The 16,194-nt window shown below is 37.9% G+C and overlaps 1 protein-coding gene across 1 annotated transcript in view; it reads left to right on the top strand.

Annotated features, from left to right (window-relative positions):
• LOC128656477 (collagen alpha-1(XXI) chain-like) overlaps positions 1-16,194 on the top strand; it is a 788,552-nt gene that overhangs the window by 544,543 nt on the left and 227,815 nt on the right. The window lies entirely within an intron of this gene.

The raw sequence follows: 16,194 nt of genomic DNA, 5'->3' as shown, positions 1-16,194 counted from the left end.
TATAGATAACTTGTGAGAGACTTTCATTGCTGCAGTATGGTCAATACAGTTAGATGAAAAGAATGTTCTATTAAATAAGCTAAAACATCAGAAGTTACTTTTTAAAGCATCATCACAATAGCAGCTTAGTATTGCATTTAGAAGGTGGAGCTTATTAAGGATATCACATGATATTCATTTGATTTTGAAACAGTACTTATAGGGATATTATTTTTTTTCTTTCATGATTCAGATAGAGCATGCAATTTTAAGCAAGTTTCTAATTTACTACTATTATCATTTTTTCTTCATTCTCTTGGTATCTTTATTTGAAAAAGTAGGAATGTAAGCCAAGGAGCTGGCCCATTTTTGGTTCAGAACCCTGGCTAGAGCTTTTTTATTGGTGGCTTAATTTAGCCACCAATAAGCAAGAGTAACCCAGGTTCTGAACAAAAAATGGGCCGGCTCTTAATAATACATTCCTGCTTTTCAAATAAAGATACCAAAAGAAGGAAGAAAAATTATAATAGGAGTAAATTAGAAAGTTGCTTAAAATTCCATGCTCTATCTGAATTTTGACTTTAGTGTCCCTTTAACCTCTTAATATACTTCAGAATGGTGTCTCATATCATCTGTAATATGACCCTATGTATAATGCACAGTGCATGATTTTACTTACAACTCTAACAAGGCATTCTTGATAACTCTTTTTTTTATAGAATGAAACCAATTTACTTGACTCATATTCACTACACATTGCTTGCCTTTACATCACGTGCAAAAGTGAGCTGCTAATTTCTTTGTAAATTTAAGACATTTCAGTTTGAACTCTAAAACATAACTATAAAAATACAAAGATTAAATATTTACTGCCTTGCCATTGTTCTTATCCTTGCACAGTTTGCCCCTTAGCAATTTCTTTTACGATTTTCCATTTTATAATGAAGCCATGTAGTGATACAAGGCAATATAGGATCCATCAGATACAGGTGAAATGTGTCATAAAAAGACCTATCTAGCAAAGTATTGCCAACCAGAGAAGTATTTTTGCTTAAGCCATGCTGGAAATATTTCATTTGAATGCTCAGTTTTCTAATTCTCAGATTTCCACATTCCCTTTTTTAGGTGCAAGTGTAAACAAATACACTATCTTGGCTTTCACTAGAGCAACAATAATTTCTCCCCGTGGGGAATGAACACAACTAAAATTCCTTCAAAACCTAAATATTTAAAATGATTCCTTTCCACCAGACTGCATTCCTAATTCTATTAAAGAGCATAATGGGTAGAGCTATGACTTCTCTCAAGGTACTGTACTGGGCTGACTAAGGCTCAATGAGGTTTGCAAGCCCTGATGTTGGACTAGTACAAAGATGTAGCTATTTCCCTTGCAAATTTGTCTAGTCCTGTTTTTGTTTGGCAGAATATTGGTACCCATTGGTATCCATAGGCATCTATTGGGGAAATAGGCATGGGTGCAAGTGCTTATTTGTATTTGTTGTATAGGCAAGACAGCACCACATTGGTTACATCTTCATGTTGGAGTTGGCACAAGGGCATGATGTTTGCAGCAATTAAAAAGGGATATGTCTTTCAAGCAGCTTCTGACTTGCTTTCTTAAATAAGCAAGTGGTATACCCTCTTGCATAGTAAGTTCTGCAGAGGTTTACTGCACTACTTACATTTCTCTTTCAAACCAGCAGTTTCTTATCAATTAATTTCCCATCTAGAGATGGAAGAGCCTGCCCAGAAGATAATGGCCCATATTTATCAAGCTCTGTATGGAGCTTGATGCCCCGTGCTTCTGGCAAGCCTGCAGGCTCGCCAGAAACTGCAGTTATGAAGCAGCGGTCACAAAGACCGCTGCTCCATAACCTGTCCGCCTGCTCTGAGCAGGCGGACAGACATCACCGCAATTCAACCCGATCGATTATGATTGGATTGATTAACACCCCCCTGCTGGCGGCCCATTGGCCGCGAGTCTGCAGGGGCGGCGTTGCACCAGCAGCTCTTGTTAGCTGCTTGTGCAATGCTGAATACGGCGAGCGTATTGCTTGCCATATTCAGTGAGGTCTGTCGACCTGATCCACACTGTCGGATCAGGTCCGACAGACCTTAATAAATAGAGGCCAATGTTTGCTCAGATAAAAGAAGATTCTGAGAATTGTAGGTAAGGTGATATATTCTGCTTTCTGGTTTCACTATACACTATAAGCGGTGTGTAAAAATGCAGTTCTGTACCACTTGCAAAAAAATTTCTCCCATTATAAATAGATGGCTTTTTTTTTTTGACTAGCACAATTCATAGAGCAGGGTACATTGCACTAGCAATTTTTTAGTGCAGGCGCAAAAATAAATGTCATTATCCCGGTTAACCACTAGACCAGAAGACTAATGGCCTTTCCTTTTGAGCAATTTAAATGTATATCAGTTAACAGGAATAAAATGAGTGTTAGAAAAACACTATATAGCATTCAAACATCTGGTAATTACCAGACACGGAAGAGGATCCAGATTTAGGGAGGAAGTTCCTTGTGGTAGGAGTGCAATTAGGTGGTTAAAAGCAGTTGACGGTCTGGCAGCTTATGGGTTAATAGCAGCTGGTGGGGACAGTTGCTGCTTGTGCATGCAATACTAAATGTATAATATCAGTGCAAATGTAGCTATCATGCTAAATAGTGAGTCTTATGGGTCCTGCTAATTTTAGCAAATGCTGGGGAAATCTTTGATTACAGTTTATAACCAATGATTTTTATTTCAACTTGAATATCACTGATAGTGTGAGGCCTCACTCTAATTAGTGCTACAGTAAATAGCCCTTTTATATGGAGGATATATTAGAGCCTATGAATTTATACATGATATGTTCTCCTTGCCATTGTTCATTAAATTGATCAAATAGTCTGGAAATTTAAGAGGAGTAGCATTACCATCTACCAACTTAGATTAAATGGATTGAAAGATTAAAATGTACATGGCCGCATTTCCATTTGACATAAAAACATACTTCCATTATCAAAAATGCTACTAATAAAAATGATTATTGTTTTTCAGCAACATACCCACATATGCTCTGAGATCCTGTGCACCAGTATTCAAACACTGTACCTTTTCAGAGAATGGCTTATATGATACAAATGACATCTTCTCAGGCAAAATGCATACCACTGCCATCTCTCTGAGCTTGAACGCTAATGCACGGGTCTTCACAGGATATGTGTGTATGCTGCAAAAATAATAATAATTTTAAGCATTTTTCCTACTGGAAGTATATTGCAAAAATGTTTCTATTTCAAATTAAAATGCACACATGCACATTTTCAAGTTTGACCTTTCTATCCCTTTAAAGATGAATCTACAGAATTTCCAGACTCTTGCATTAATAGAAACATATTGGGAAGAGTTTTCTCTGCGAAAGTTACAGGTTCCAGAAAAATAATAAAGTGGTTGTTCAGAGTTCCCCTCACTTCCTAAAGCTGATGCAGCTATTTCATGCTTATGGAGTTAGATGCTATTTCCAATTGAGTATTAAGGGGCCAAATTATCATTGTGCGAGCAGACATGATACGATATTGCGGATCATGTCCGCTGCACATCGATAAATGCCGACAGCATACGCTCTCTGCATTTATCATTGCACCAGCAGTTCTTGTGAACTGTTGGTACAATACCGCCCCCCTGCAGATTCACGGCCAATCGGCCGCTAGCAGGGGGTCTCAATCAACACGATCGTATTGGATCGGGTTGATTTCTGTCGATTTCTGTCCGCCGCCTCAGAGCAGGCGGACAGGTTGTGGAGCATCGGTCTTTAGAAGGCTCGCCAGAAACACGGGGCATCAAGCTCCATACGGAGCTTGACAAATATAGCCCTAAGGCTGTTTTAAAAATGTACAACAGGTAGCTTTGTTTATCTTTCATTTAAGTTTCCAATGCAGCAGACTCATTGTCTAATTGACTTTAGCCTGGCTATATTGTTTATTATTAAAATGGCTGTTGCACTATGATTCACAAATCCAAATAAACCATTTGTCACAATTCTTTCATGATGAAGCACTTTAAAGTGCAGATTTTAGCTTATTTACAGTGCACTCAGTAGTCACTAACTGTGCAAGTATTTAAAGCCCTTACTCATATTTAAACTGAAACACTTATGCTCTTTAAAGGCATTCACCTTTACTCACTGAATAATTCATAGTCTTTCCATCTGGAACAATATAACATCTCTTTGATGACAATGACTACAGGTAGGACAGTGTTGTAACTTCATGTTCTATAAAAAGGTGTCCACAGCATAAGCTTCCAAATCTTTTCTTCATTTAGGGAAGGATTCGAAGGTACAAAAATAGCAGTAACGTTTTAGGTTATACACCCTTAGTCATACAATGTAATACTATTCACAAACTCTCTGTTTTGTAGCCACACAGGTTACTTAATTAGCATACACCTGTAGGTGTTTAATCAATTATAATACAAGTTCAGGCCAGATAACCACTCACCTACCCCATCTGCTGGTAAATCCTGAGTACTACAAGTTCAATATATCAAATAGAAAATATATACTAAAAAGCAGTTTAAAAACATACACGCCTAGATTTAGAGTTCTGTGGTAGCCGTCAAAAGCAGCGTTAAGGGGTACTAACGCTGCTTTTGGCCGCCCGATGGTATTTAAAGTCAGCCAGTCACTTTCCAGCCACAACTTTTCCATACCGCAGATCCCCTATCTTTTCAATGGGATCTTCCTAACGCCGGTATTTAGAGTCTTGGCTGAAGTGAGCGTTAGAGCCTCTACCTACAAGACTCCAGCCGCAGAATAAAGTCAGTAGTTAAGAGCTTTATGGGCTAACACCAGTTTATAAAGCTCTTAACTACTGTGCTTTAAAGTACACTAACACCCATAAACTACCTATGTACCCCTAAACCGAGGTCCCCTTACATCGCCACCACTATAATAAATATTTTTAACCCCTAATCTGCCGACCGCACACCACCGCCACCTACATTATTCCTATGAAGCCCTAATCTGCTGCCCCTAACATCGCCGACACCTACATAATATTTATTAACCCCTAATCTGCCCCCCCCATGTCGCCACTACCTAACTACACTTATTAACCCCTAATCTGCTGACCGGACCTCGCCGCTACTCTAATAAATGTATTAACCCCTAAAGCTAAGTCTAACCCTAACCCTAACATCCCCCTAAGTTAAATATAATTTTAATCTAACTAAATAAATTAAATATTATTAACTAAAGTATTCCTATTTAAAACTAAAAATTTACCTGTAAAATAAACCCTAATATAGCTACAATATAACGAATAATTATATTGTAGCTATTTTAGGATTTATATTTATTTTACAGGCAACTTTGTATTTATTTAAACTAGGTACAATAGCTATTAAATAGTTATTTAATATTTAATAGCTACCTAGTTAAAATAATTACAAAATTACCTGTAAAATAAATCCTAACCTAAGTTACAATTAAACCTAACACTACACTATCAATAAATAAATTAAATCAATTAACTGCAATTACTTACAATTAAATAAACTAAACTAAATTACAAAAAAAAAACCCACTAAATTACAAAAAAATAAAAAAAGTTTACAATAATTTTAAGCTAATTACACGTACTCTAAGCCCCCTAATAAAATAACAAAGCCCCCCAAAATAAAAAAAATTCCATACCCTAATCTAAATTAATAAAGTTAACAGCTCTGTTACCTTACCAGCTCTTAAAATGGCTTTTTGCGGGACATGCCCCAAAGAAATCAGCTCTTTTGCCTGTAGAAAAAAAACACAATACCATCCCCCAACATTACAACCCACCACCCACATACCCCTACTCTAACCCAAACCCCCCTTAAATAAACCTAACACTACCCCCCTGAAGATCTCCCTACCTTGAGCCGTGTTCACCCAGCCGGGCACTGATGGACCAAAAGAGGGTATCCGGAGCGGCAGAAGTCTTCATCCTATCCGGGCAGAAGAGGACATCCGGACCGATAGACATCGTCATCCAAGCGGCATCTTCTATCTTCATCCATCCGGAGTGGAGCCATCTTCTTCCAGCCGACGCGGATCCATCCTTCTTCCACGACGCCTACTCGCCGAATGAAGGTTCCTTTAAATTACGTCATCCTAGATGGCGTCCCTCGAATTCCGATTGGCTGATAGGATTTTATCAGCCAATTGGAATTAAAGTAGGAAAAATCTGATTGGCTGATTGAATCAGCCAATCAGATTCAAGTTCAATCGGATTGGCTGATCCAATCAGCCAATCAGATTGAGCTTGCATTCTATTGGCTGTTCCGATCAGCCAATAGAATGTGAGCTCAATCTGATTGGCTAATTGGATCAGCCAATCCGATTGAACTTGAATCTGATTGGCTGATTCAATCAGCCAATCAAATTTTTCCTACCTTAATTCCAATTGGCTGATAGAATCAGCCAATCGGAATTCGAGGGATGCCATCATGGATGACGTCATTTAAAGGAACCTTCATTCGGCAAGTAGGCGTCGTGGAAGAAGGATGGATCCACGTCGGCTGGAAGAAGATGGCTCCGCTCCGCTCCGGATGGATGAAGATAGAAGATAACGCTTGGATGAAGATGTCTACCGGTCCGGATGTCCTGTTCTGCCCGGATATGATGAAGACTTCTGCCGCTCCGGATGCCCTCTTTTGGTCCATCGGTGCTTGGCTGGGTGAACACGGCTCTAGGTAGGGAGATCTTCAGGGGGTAGTGTTAGGTTTATTTATGGGGGGTTTGGGTTAGAGTAGGGGTATGTGGGTGGTGGGTTGTAATGTTGAGGGATGGTATTGTGGTTTTTTTTAAAGGCAAAAGAGCTGATTTCTTTGGGGCATGCCCTTTTAAGGGCTGGTAAGGTAATAGAGCTGTTAACTTTATTAATTTAGATTAGGGTAGGGAATTTTTTTTATTTTTGGGGGCTTTGTTATCTTATTAGGGGCTTAGAGTACGTGTAATTAGCTTAAAATTCTTGTAATCTTTTTCATTTTTTGTAATTTAGTATTTGTTTTTTTTGTAATTTAGTTTAGTTTATTTAATTGTAGGTAATTGTAGTTAATTGATTTAATTTATTTATTGATAGTGTAGTGTTAGGTTTAATTGTAACTTAGGTGAGGATTTATTTTACAGGTAATTTTGTAATTATTTTAACTAGGTAGCTATTAAATAGTAAATAACTATTTAATAGCTATTGTACCTAGTTTAAATAAATACAAAGTTGCCTGTAAAATAAATATAAATCCTAAAATAGCAACAATATAATTATTTGTTATATTGTAGCTATATTAGGGTTTATTTTACAGGTAAGTATTTAGCTTTAAATAGGAAGACTTTAGTTAATAATATTTAATTTATTTCGTTAGATTAAAGTTATATTTAACTTAGGGGGTGTTAGGGTTAGGTTTAGACTTAGCTTTAAAGGTTAATACATTTATTATAGTAGCGGTGAGTTCCGGTTGGCAGATTAGGGGTTAATAGGTGTAGGTAAGGTAGCAACGACGTGGGGGGGGCAGATTAGGGGTTAATAAATATTATGTAGGTGTCAGCGATGTTAGGGGCACATAGGGATAATGTAGGTTGCAGCGGTGTCCGGAGCGGAAGATTAGTGGTTAATAATAAAATGCAGGTGTCAGCGATAGCGGGGGCGGCAGATTAGGGGTTAATAAGTGTAAGGTTAGGGGTGTTTAGACTCGGGGTTCATGTTAGGGTGTTAGGTGCAGACTTAGAAAGTGTTTCCCCATTGGAAACAATGGGGCTGCGTTAGGAGCTGAACGCTGCTTTTTTGCAGGTGTTAGGTTTTTTTTCAGCCCAAACTGCCTAATTGTTTCCTATGGGGGAATCGTGCATGAGCACGTTTTTCCAGCTAGCCGCTACCGTAAGCAACGCTGGTATTGAGAGTTGAAGTGGCGGTAAATATGCCTGTACGCTCCCTTTTTGGAGCCTAGCGCAGCCCTTAAGAGAACTCTAAATACCAGCGTTGTTTAGAAGCAGCGCTAGAAAAAAAAAGACACGTAGCTAACGCACCCCTTTGGCCGCAAAACTCTAAATCTAGGTGTAAGAAAAATACCTTTGTACACTGTACTGAATTGAATGAACTACATGAATACTGATACATCAAATTTTTATTCATTCCAAAAGGCCTCATTGAGTTAAGTGTAGATATCCAAAACAATTCTTTTCTTTTTAATAATAATTCCCTATTGCCCCCTCTTCTAGGCAGTTTAATATGATCAATGATCTGCCATCGTAATTGGCTTATGGAGTGTTGGTTCGTTGTTGATACGGTCACGTATCTTCCTTGTGATCTCTCCTAAATAAATCCTGGAACATGGGCACTTTATCAGATAAATCACATAACTTGAGTTACAAGTAAAGAAATCTCTAATATTATACAACTTACCAGTTCTAGGGTGTGCAAACTTATCTCCTTTAATTAAAGAATTAGGAGTAAAACTAAGAATCAGCCTAGTTGTCTTATATGGTCCTTAGAAATTAACATTAACCAATAAATAATAACATTTTGTCAGATCACTACACTATATTGATTTTAAAAGAATTAGTATCCCCTTGGGAATGGACAGTACTAAAACTCCTCCTATTTATAAATATTTAAAATGATTCCTGTGCAACAGACCCTATTCTGTCCAACAAAAAAACGGAAAGGAAAGAAAAATAGTTGGGAATCTAATAAGTATTGTCTAGGATTGTTTTGCCAAGATTTGGAAATTACATTATTTAAGTGCTGAAGTGTAAAATATTATTTTTGTCAGTAGATATAATTTGGATATCACATTCTAAGCAGTTTTTGGCAGTATTTTTTAACTACCTTGGTGTCTAAAAAGACTACAAAAACATGATTGCCAGTTTAAAGTAAACTTTATACCATTTACTGCCTGATTTAGATCTGTCACAAACTGCAACAGGGTATCTAGGTTGCCCCCCCCCCCCCATACGCCAAACACATCATTTGTGAAATGCCACCATGTGGCTCCATATTGTAAGAACAATTCATGTTAATATACAAACTTCTCTTTAAAGTTTCCCATAAATATGTTGGCGTATGAGGGGGCAACATTCAATCCCATTGCTGTACCCTGGGTTTGGAGATAACAAGTATCTCCAAACAAGAAATTGTTACAAAATAAGACCAATCTCAATAGCTCTTCTAAGAATAGTATCCGTTCAATACTGTAGTTGTTTATGTTTAACAGGACTTTTTTAACACACCCAATACCACTCTCATGTTTAATAGTGGTGTAAAGACTTTGAACATCTAGTGTGTAGAGTACTTATCTGTGCCCAGCTCAAAATTGTTAAATTTTTTGATAAAGTCTCCAGTATCCTTAATTCTCCATGTGGAAAGTTTATCTTCCTATATTAAAGATACTGGAGACTTTATCAAAAAATTGAACAATCTTGAGCTGGGCACAGATAAGTACATACTCTATACACTAGATGTTCAAAGTCTTTACACCTCTATCAAACATGAGAGTGATATTGGGTGTTTTTCAAAAAAGTCCTGTGGGGGCGGAGCAAGCCAGGTGTCTAAGCGGTCGCATACTAAGAGAGCTCTGCTCATACGATATATTTAATTCATAACAAGACCGCTCAGTATCGCCCTAGATTTTTGAAAAACTATGGCTGATAATCTATAGATCAGTATCGAGGGGGAGAGTGGACCTGAAGTGGCAAATAGGAGCATTTTCCTACCAACCGCAGCTCACATATAGTCTGGCTGAGGAGCGGCCATATTACGGACCACGTGGAGCTCAGAGTGAGAGTTGACTTGAGCATACTGGTGGCTCCCTGTCGGCTGCGATTATGCGGCCGACAATATTATCCACATACAGCCCCTTGGGGATTGTGACACCATTTTATGAATCAGAGAACACCATTGGACACTGCCTCAGCGCAATGGACACCATAGAGCCCTGGGAACGTAGTACGCTGCTCTCCCAAGATCATCACTACCGAGATCTCAGGCAACATTTTAATCTCTACTCTACAAGTGGAGCTGAACAAACTGGAGGAGGATTCCCCTGTACCATCCGACATATACTGTGAGTGTCATAAATGACGATTTTTCTCAGCAAACCGATGGGAGTACAGTAACATTCATTTAGATATGGAGCTATCTCAGACTCTGAAGATTACAATCCGGGATCAGAGTACACTACGCTCTAATGGTCAAACATCATCTGATCACCTAGACCGCATGACTACCACTCCATGTTTTGTCAAGGATACAGCAAACATAATGCCTTTTTGTGGCAGAGAAACGGGATCTGCACAACCTTTATTAATAGTAAAATGGAGCAGATTTGGAGTAGGTAGACTTTTATTAAAGGAAACACTTCCGGTACATACAGACACTCTACTGAACTATTCCACATATAACACTTACAAAAGTAAACCTTTCCTACTGGCACTGAAGAACTGCAAATGCCGACTAGGCATATGATAAAGCTAAATGTGAATTACTGTTGTTTTCTTGGGGGGATTGCATACTACTCATTGCTTAATTTCTTAATTTTTAATATAGTTAGTTATTCCACAAGTGGTTTAGTATTGTTTCTCAAGTCAGTTATGGGTTCATACTTGTTCCTTTTAATATTGGTTGTGACAGCTCTGCTACCATGCTTCAGCACAAGATAGATATTAGTTTGCTCCATCTGTCCCAGCTAATCAGACATAGAGGCCCATTTATAAAGCTCCATATGGAGCTTGAGGGCCCGTGTTTCTTGCGAGTCTTCAGACTCGCCAGAAACGCAAGTTATGGAGCAGCGGTATAAAGACCGCTGCTCCATAACCCTGTCCGCCTGCTCTGAGCAATTTTGAAGAAAAGAGCAGCAGCACCACACTTTATAAACTTTTAACTGCTTTTAATGATGAAACATACAGGAAAGCAACGACGTTTCGGTCATCAACTGACCTTAATCATGTTGTATACAGAAGTAGCTAAACACACTGCTTAAATAGCTATATGGGGAAGGGTCACAGATACCTGTGTGGGTGTACACCCATATAGTTAACACTTTCATGTATCAAACATAGTATTGTTCTCAAACTCCCTCTAGTGGATAGAGATACTTCATTCTAAACTTCTATAGTGACCTATAAGACAAAACATAAATATGTATATATTATAAAAACATCAATTTACAATAATTAAACATTGCAAAAAGAAAATATTGCAGCATCAATAAATGTACATAATTACCACATTTATACCAATATATCCAGATAGCATATCAATACAGTATATTCACAATGTTACTTGCCAGTCTATTTCCTTATTCATTCCTAGAGGGGCAAGAGCTTGTAATGTATAAATCCAGAATGTCTCTCTGCTTTTAAGTATGGATTGTCTATCACCACCTCTCCTAGGTCTCTTGATCTGTTCTATGACCTGGAACCTTAGTTGGGAGATGGTATGCCCTGCCTGCAAGAAATGGTTAGAGACTGGAGCGTCCCTATTCCCACATCTTATATTGGATTTGTGTTCTACAATTCTGTCCCTTACCCTACGTGTGGACTCACCTATATAAATCTTTGAGCATGGACACTTAATTAAATAAATCACATACTCTGAGTTACATGTAAAGTAACCAGGGATTTTAAATTTCTTGCCGGTCAGGGGATGCAAGAAACAGTTACCTCTAATTACATTATTGCAATTGCAACACCCTAAGCATGGGAAGCAGCCTAATTTTGGTGTAGATATATATGTTTGTGTCTGTTTCTTACCTGGGCCTAAATCTGCTCTTACTAATTTGTCCCTTAGGTTTTGACCCCTTCTATAGGCTGGCATAGGTGGTAATTCAAAATCTTTAATTTGAGGGTTAAGGTCTTTAATAACAGACCAGTGTTTCCTGATAATATTGTTAATATTTTTACTAAGGGGGTTGAATTGTGAGACAAAAACCATACGCTTATTGTCTTTTTCCTGCTTTACATTGCCTCTCAGGATAGAATGTCTATGAATTTCACTGACTTCTTCTATCTGTTTCTGGATGAGTTGTTTGGGAAAACCTCTCTCAATAAACAGTTTACCCATTTCTAGTAATCTGGTATGGGCTGTGTTGTCATCTGAGACTATTTTCTTGACCCTCAGGAGTTGGCTCCTAGGAAGACTACTGATCAAATGGGGGGGATGGGCACTTTCATACCTTAGGAGACTATTTCTATCACTCTCTTTCCTATATAGGTCAATTTTTAATGTCCTCCCATCTTTGATTACCTTAGTGTCTAGGAAAGCCACTGACTCCTCACTGAAGGTCAGCTTAAACTTAATGTGTCTAGTGGATACATTTAAATCAGCCACAAATTTCTGCAAGGAGTCAATGTCGCCCCCCCCATATGCCAAACACATCATCGATATATCTGAACCAACACAGTCCATATTGTTGAAATAACTGGTTAGTGTATACAAATCTCTCCTCATATACATTCATAAAGATGTTGGCATATGTGGGGGCGACATTTGACCCCATCGCAGTACCTTGACATTGTAGGTAAAATTGATCCTGAAAAAGGAAAAAATTGCAGTAGAGGATGAGTTGTAATAATCCTAAAATAAATTCACAATGAATGTTAGAAAATCTGTCATTGCTCTGGATAGCCTGTCTAACAGCCCCTAGGCCACTTGTATGTGTAATGGATGTGTAAAGGCTATTTACATCGAGGGTAAAGAGGATAAATTTCTCACTTAACATACTTAATTCTTCTAATTTCACAAGAAAATCACCTGTGTCCTTAATATAGGACATAGATTCCATAGCTAATGGTCTAAGTAGCTTGTCAAGATATTTGGATACATTTGTCATGATTGAATTAGTGCTGGCAACAATCGGACGGCCAGGGGGAGCCTCTCTGTTCTTATGTATTTTGGGTAATGTATAGAATACAGGTGTAACAAACTCTTTAATCAACAGAAATTTTTGTTCTTTTTCAGTTATTACCCCATTACATATTGCTTTATTGATGTATTAAGTCAGCTCATGTTGTACTTCAAATGTTGGGTCCCTGTCTAGTAATCTATACACTGTATTATCTTGTAGTTGACCCCTAATCTCTTGAACATAGTATTCCTTATCAAGAATAACGGTAGCCCCGCCCTTATCCGCTGGCTTGCAAATAATCTCCTTATTATTTTTCAAACTTAGTAGTGCCTCATTTTCAGATCTAGAGAAATTACTTTGTAGAGTTTTCCTGTCCCTATCCGTGACTAGCTGTTTATGTTTAAGTACATCTATGTCCCTCACAACTAGCTGTATAAAGGTTTCTATGCTGTTGTTATGCACCTGAGGATTAAAGTTACTTTTGCATCTAAGACCCAAATTTTTAAGAGACAAAGGTTTATCACCATACTCCAAGTCCGCATTGGTATTATTTCCTTGAACAGTCTGTAATTGTCCAAAATATGCCTTTAATTTAATATTGCGGAATAAAGTATGTAGTTCCCTTTGTAGCTGAAAAAAGTCACATCTTGGTATGGGACAAAATGACAGTCCTTTGTTGATTACCTGTTTCTCTAAGTCTGTAAGAGTATGTTTAGAGATATTCACCATCAGTTCCGCTTGGTCTTGTTCCGTGCCGTTCTCTGTGGCCTGGCTTCTTTCGTTTTGGTATCCATTGGTTTTCCGGCGTGTGACTTTTTTCAGCTACAAAGGGAACTACATACTTTATTCCGCAATATTAAATTAAAGGCATATTTTGGACAATTACAGACTGTTCAAGGAAATAATACCAATGCGGACTTGGAGTATGGTGATAAACCTTTGTCTCTTAAAAATTTGGGTCTTAGATGCAAAAGTAACTTTAATCCTCAGGTGCATAACAACAGCATAGAAACCTTTATACAGCTAGTTTTGAGGGACATAGATGTACTTAAACATAAACAGCTAGTCACGGATAGGGACAGGAAAACTCTACAAAGTAATTTCTCTAGATCTGAAAATGAGGCACTACTAAGTTTGAAAAATAATAAGGAGATTATTTGCAAGCCAGCGGATAAGGGCGGGGCTACCGTTATTCTTGATAAGGAATACTATGTTCAAGAGATTAGGGGTCAACTACAAGATAATACAGTGTATAGATTACTAGACAGGGACCCAACATTTGAAGTACAACATGAGCTGACTCAATACATCAATAAAGCAATATGTAATGGGGTAATAACTGAAAAAGAACAAAAATTTCTGTTGATTAAAGAGTTTGTTACACCTGTATTCTATACATTACCCAAAATACATAAGAACAGAGAGCCTCCCCCTGGCCGTCCGATTGTTGCCAGCACTAATTCAATCATGACAAATGTATCCAAATATCTTGACAAGCTACTTAGACCATTAGCTATGGAATCTATGTCCTATATTAAGGACACAGGTGATTTTCTTGTGAAATTAGAAGAATTAAGTATGTTAAGTGAGAAATTTATCCTCTTTACCCTCGATGTAAATAGCCTTTACACATCCATTACACATACAAGTGGCCTAGGGGCTGTTAGACAGGCTATCCAGAGCAATGACAGATTTTCTAACATTCATTGTGAATTTATTTTAGGATTATTACAACTCATCCTCTACTGCAATTTTTTCCTTTTTCAGGATCAATTTTACCTACAATGTCAAGGTACTGCGATGGGGTCAAATGTCGCCCCCACATATGCCAACATCTTTATGAATGTATATGAGGAGAGATTTGTATACACTAACCAGTTATTTCAACAATATGGACTGTGTTGGTTCAGATATATCGATGATGTGTTTGGCATATGGGGGGGGGGCGACATTGACTCCTTGCAGAAATTTGTGGCTGATTTAAATGTATCCACTAGACACATTAAGTTTAAGCTGACCTTCAGTGAGGAGTCAGTGGCTTTCCTAGACACTAAGGTAATCAAAGATGGGAGGACATTAAAAATTGACCTATATAGGAAAGAGAGTGATAGAAATAGTCTCCTAAGGTATGAAAGTGCCCATCCCCCCCATTTGATCAGTAGTCTTCCTAGGAGCCAACTCCTGAGGGTCAAGAAAATAGTCTCAGATGACAACACAGCCCATACCAGATTACTAGAAATGGGTAAACTGTTTATTGAGAGAGGTTTTCCCAAACAACTCATCCAGAAACAGATAGAAGAAGTCAGTGAAATTCATAGACATTCTATCCTGAGAGGCAATGTAAAGCAGGAAAAAGACAATAAGCGTATGGTTTTTGTCTCACAATTCAACCCCCTTAGTAAAAATATTAACAATATTATCAGGAAACACTGGTCTGTTATTAAAGACCTTAACCCTCAAATTAAAGATTTTGAATTACCACCTATGCCAGCCTATAGAAGGGGTCAAAACCTAAGGGACAAATTAGTAAGAGCAGATTTAGGCCCAGGTAAGAAACAGACACAAACATATATATCTACACCAAAATTAGGCTGCTTCCCATGCTTAGGGTGTTGCAATTGCAATAATGTAATTAGAGGTAACTGTTTCTTGCATCCCCTGACCGGCAAGAAATTTAAAATCCCTGGTTACTTTACATGTAACTCAGAGTATGTGATTTATTTAATTAAGTGTCCATGCTCAAAGATTTATATAGGTGAGTCCACACGTAGGGTAAGGGACAGAATTGTAGAACACAAATCCAATATAAGATGTGGGAATAGGGGACGCTCCAGTCTCTAACCATTTCTTGCAGGCAGGGCATACCATCTCCCAACTAAGGTTCCAGGTCATAGAACAAGATCAAGAGACCTAGGAGAGGTGGTGATAGACAATCCATACTTAAAAGCAGAGAGACATTTCTGGATTTATACATTACAAGATCTTGCCCCTCTAGGAACTGAATAAGGAAATAGACTGGCAAGTAACATTGTGAATATACTGTATTGATATGCTATCTGGATATATTGGTATAAATGTGGTAATTATGTACTTTTATTGATGCTGCAATATTTTCTTTTTGCAATGTTTAATTATTGTAAATTGATGGTTTTATAATATATACATATTTATGTTTTGTCTTATAGGTCACTATAGAAGTTTAGAATGAAGTATCTCTATCCACTAGAGGGAGTTTGAGAACAATACTATGTTAGATACATGAAAGTGTTAACTATATGGGTGTACACCCACACAGGTATCTGTGACCCTTCCCCATATAGCTATTTAAGCAGTGTGTTTAGC

The sequence above is a fragment of the Bombina bombina genome, chromosome 4 (genome assembly GCF_027579735.1).
Source record: "Bombina bombina isolate aBomBom1 chromosome 4, aBomBom1.pri, whole genome shotgun sequence".
Taxonomy (NCBI): Eukaryota; Metazoa; Chordata; class Amphibia; order Anura; family Bombinatoridae; genus Bombina; species Bombina bombina.
This window is presented reverse-complemented; position numbering and strand designations above follow the sequence as displayed.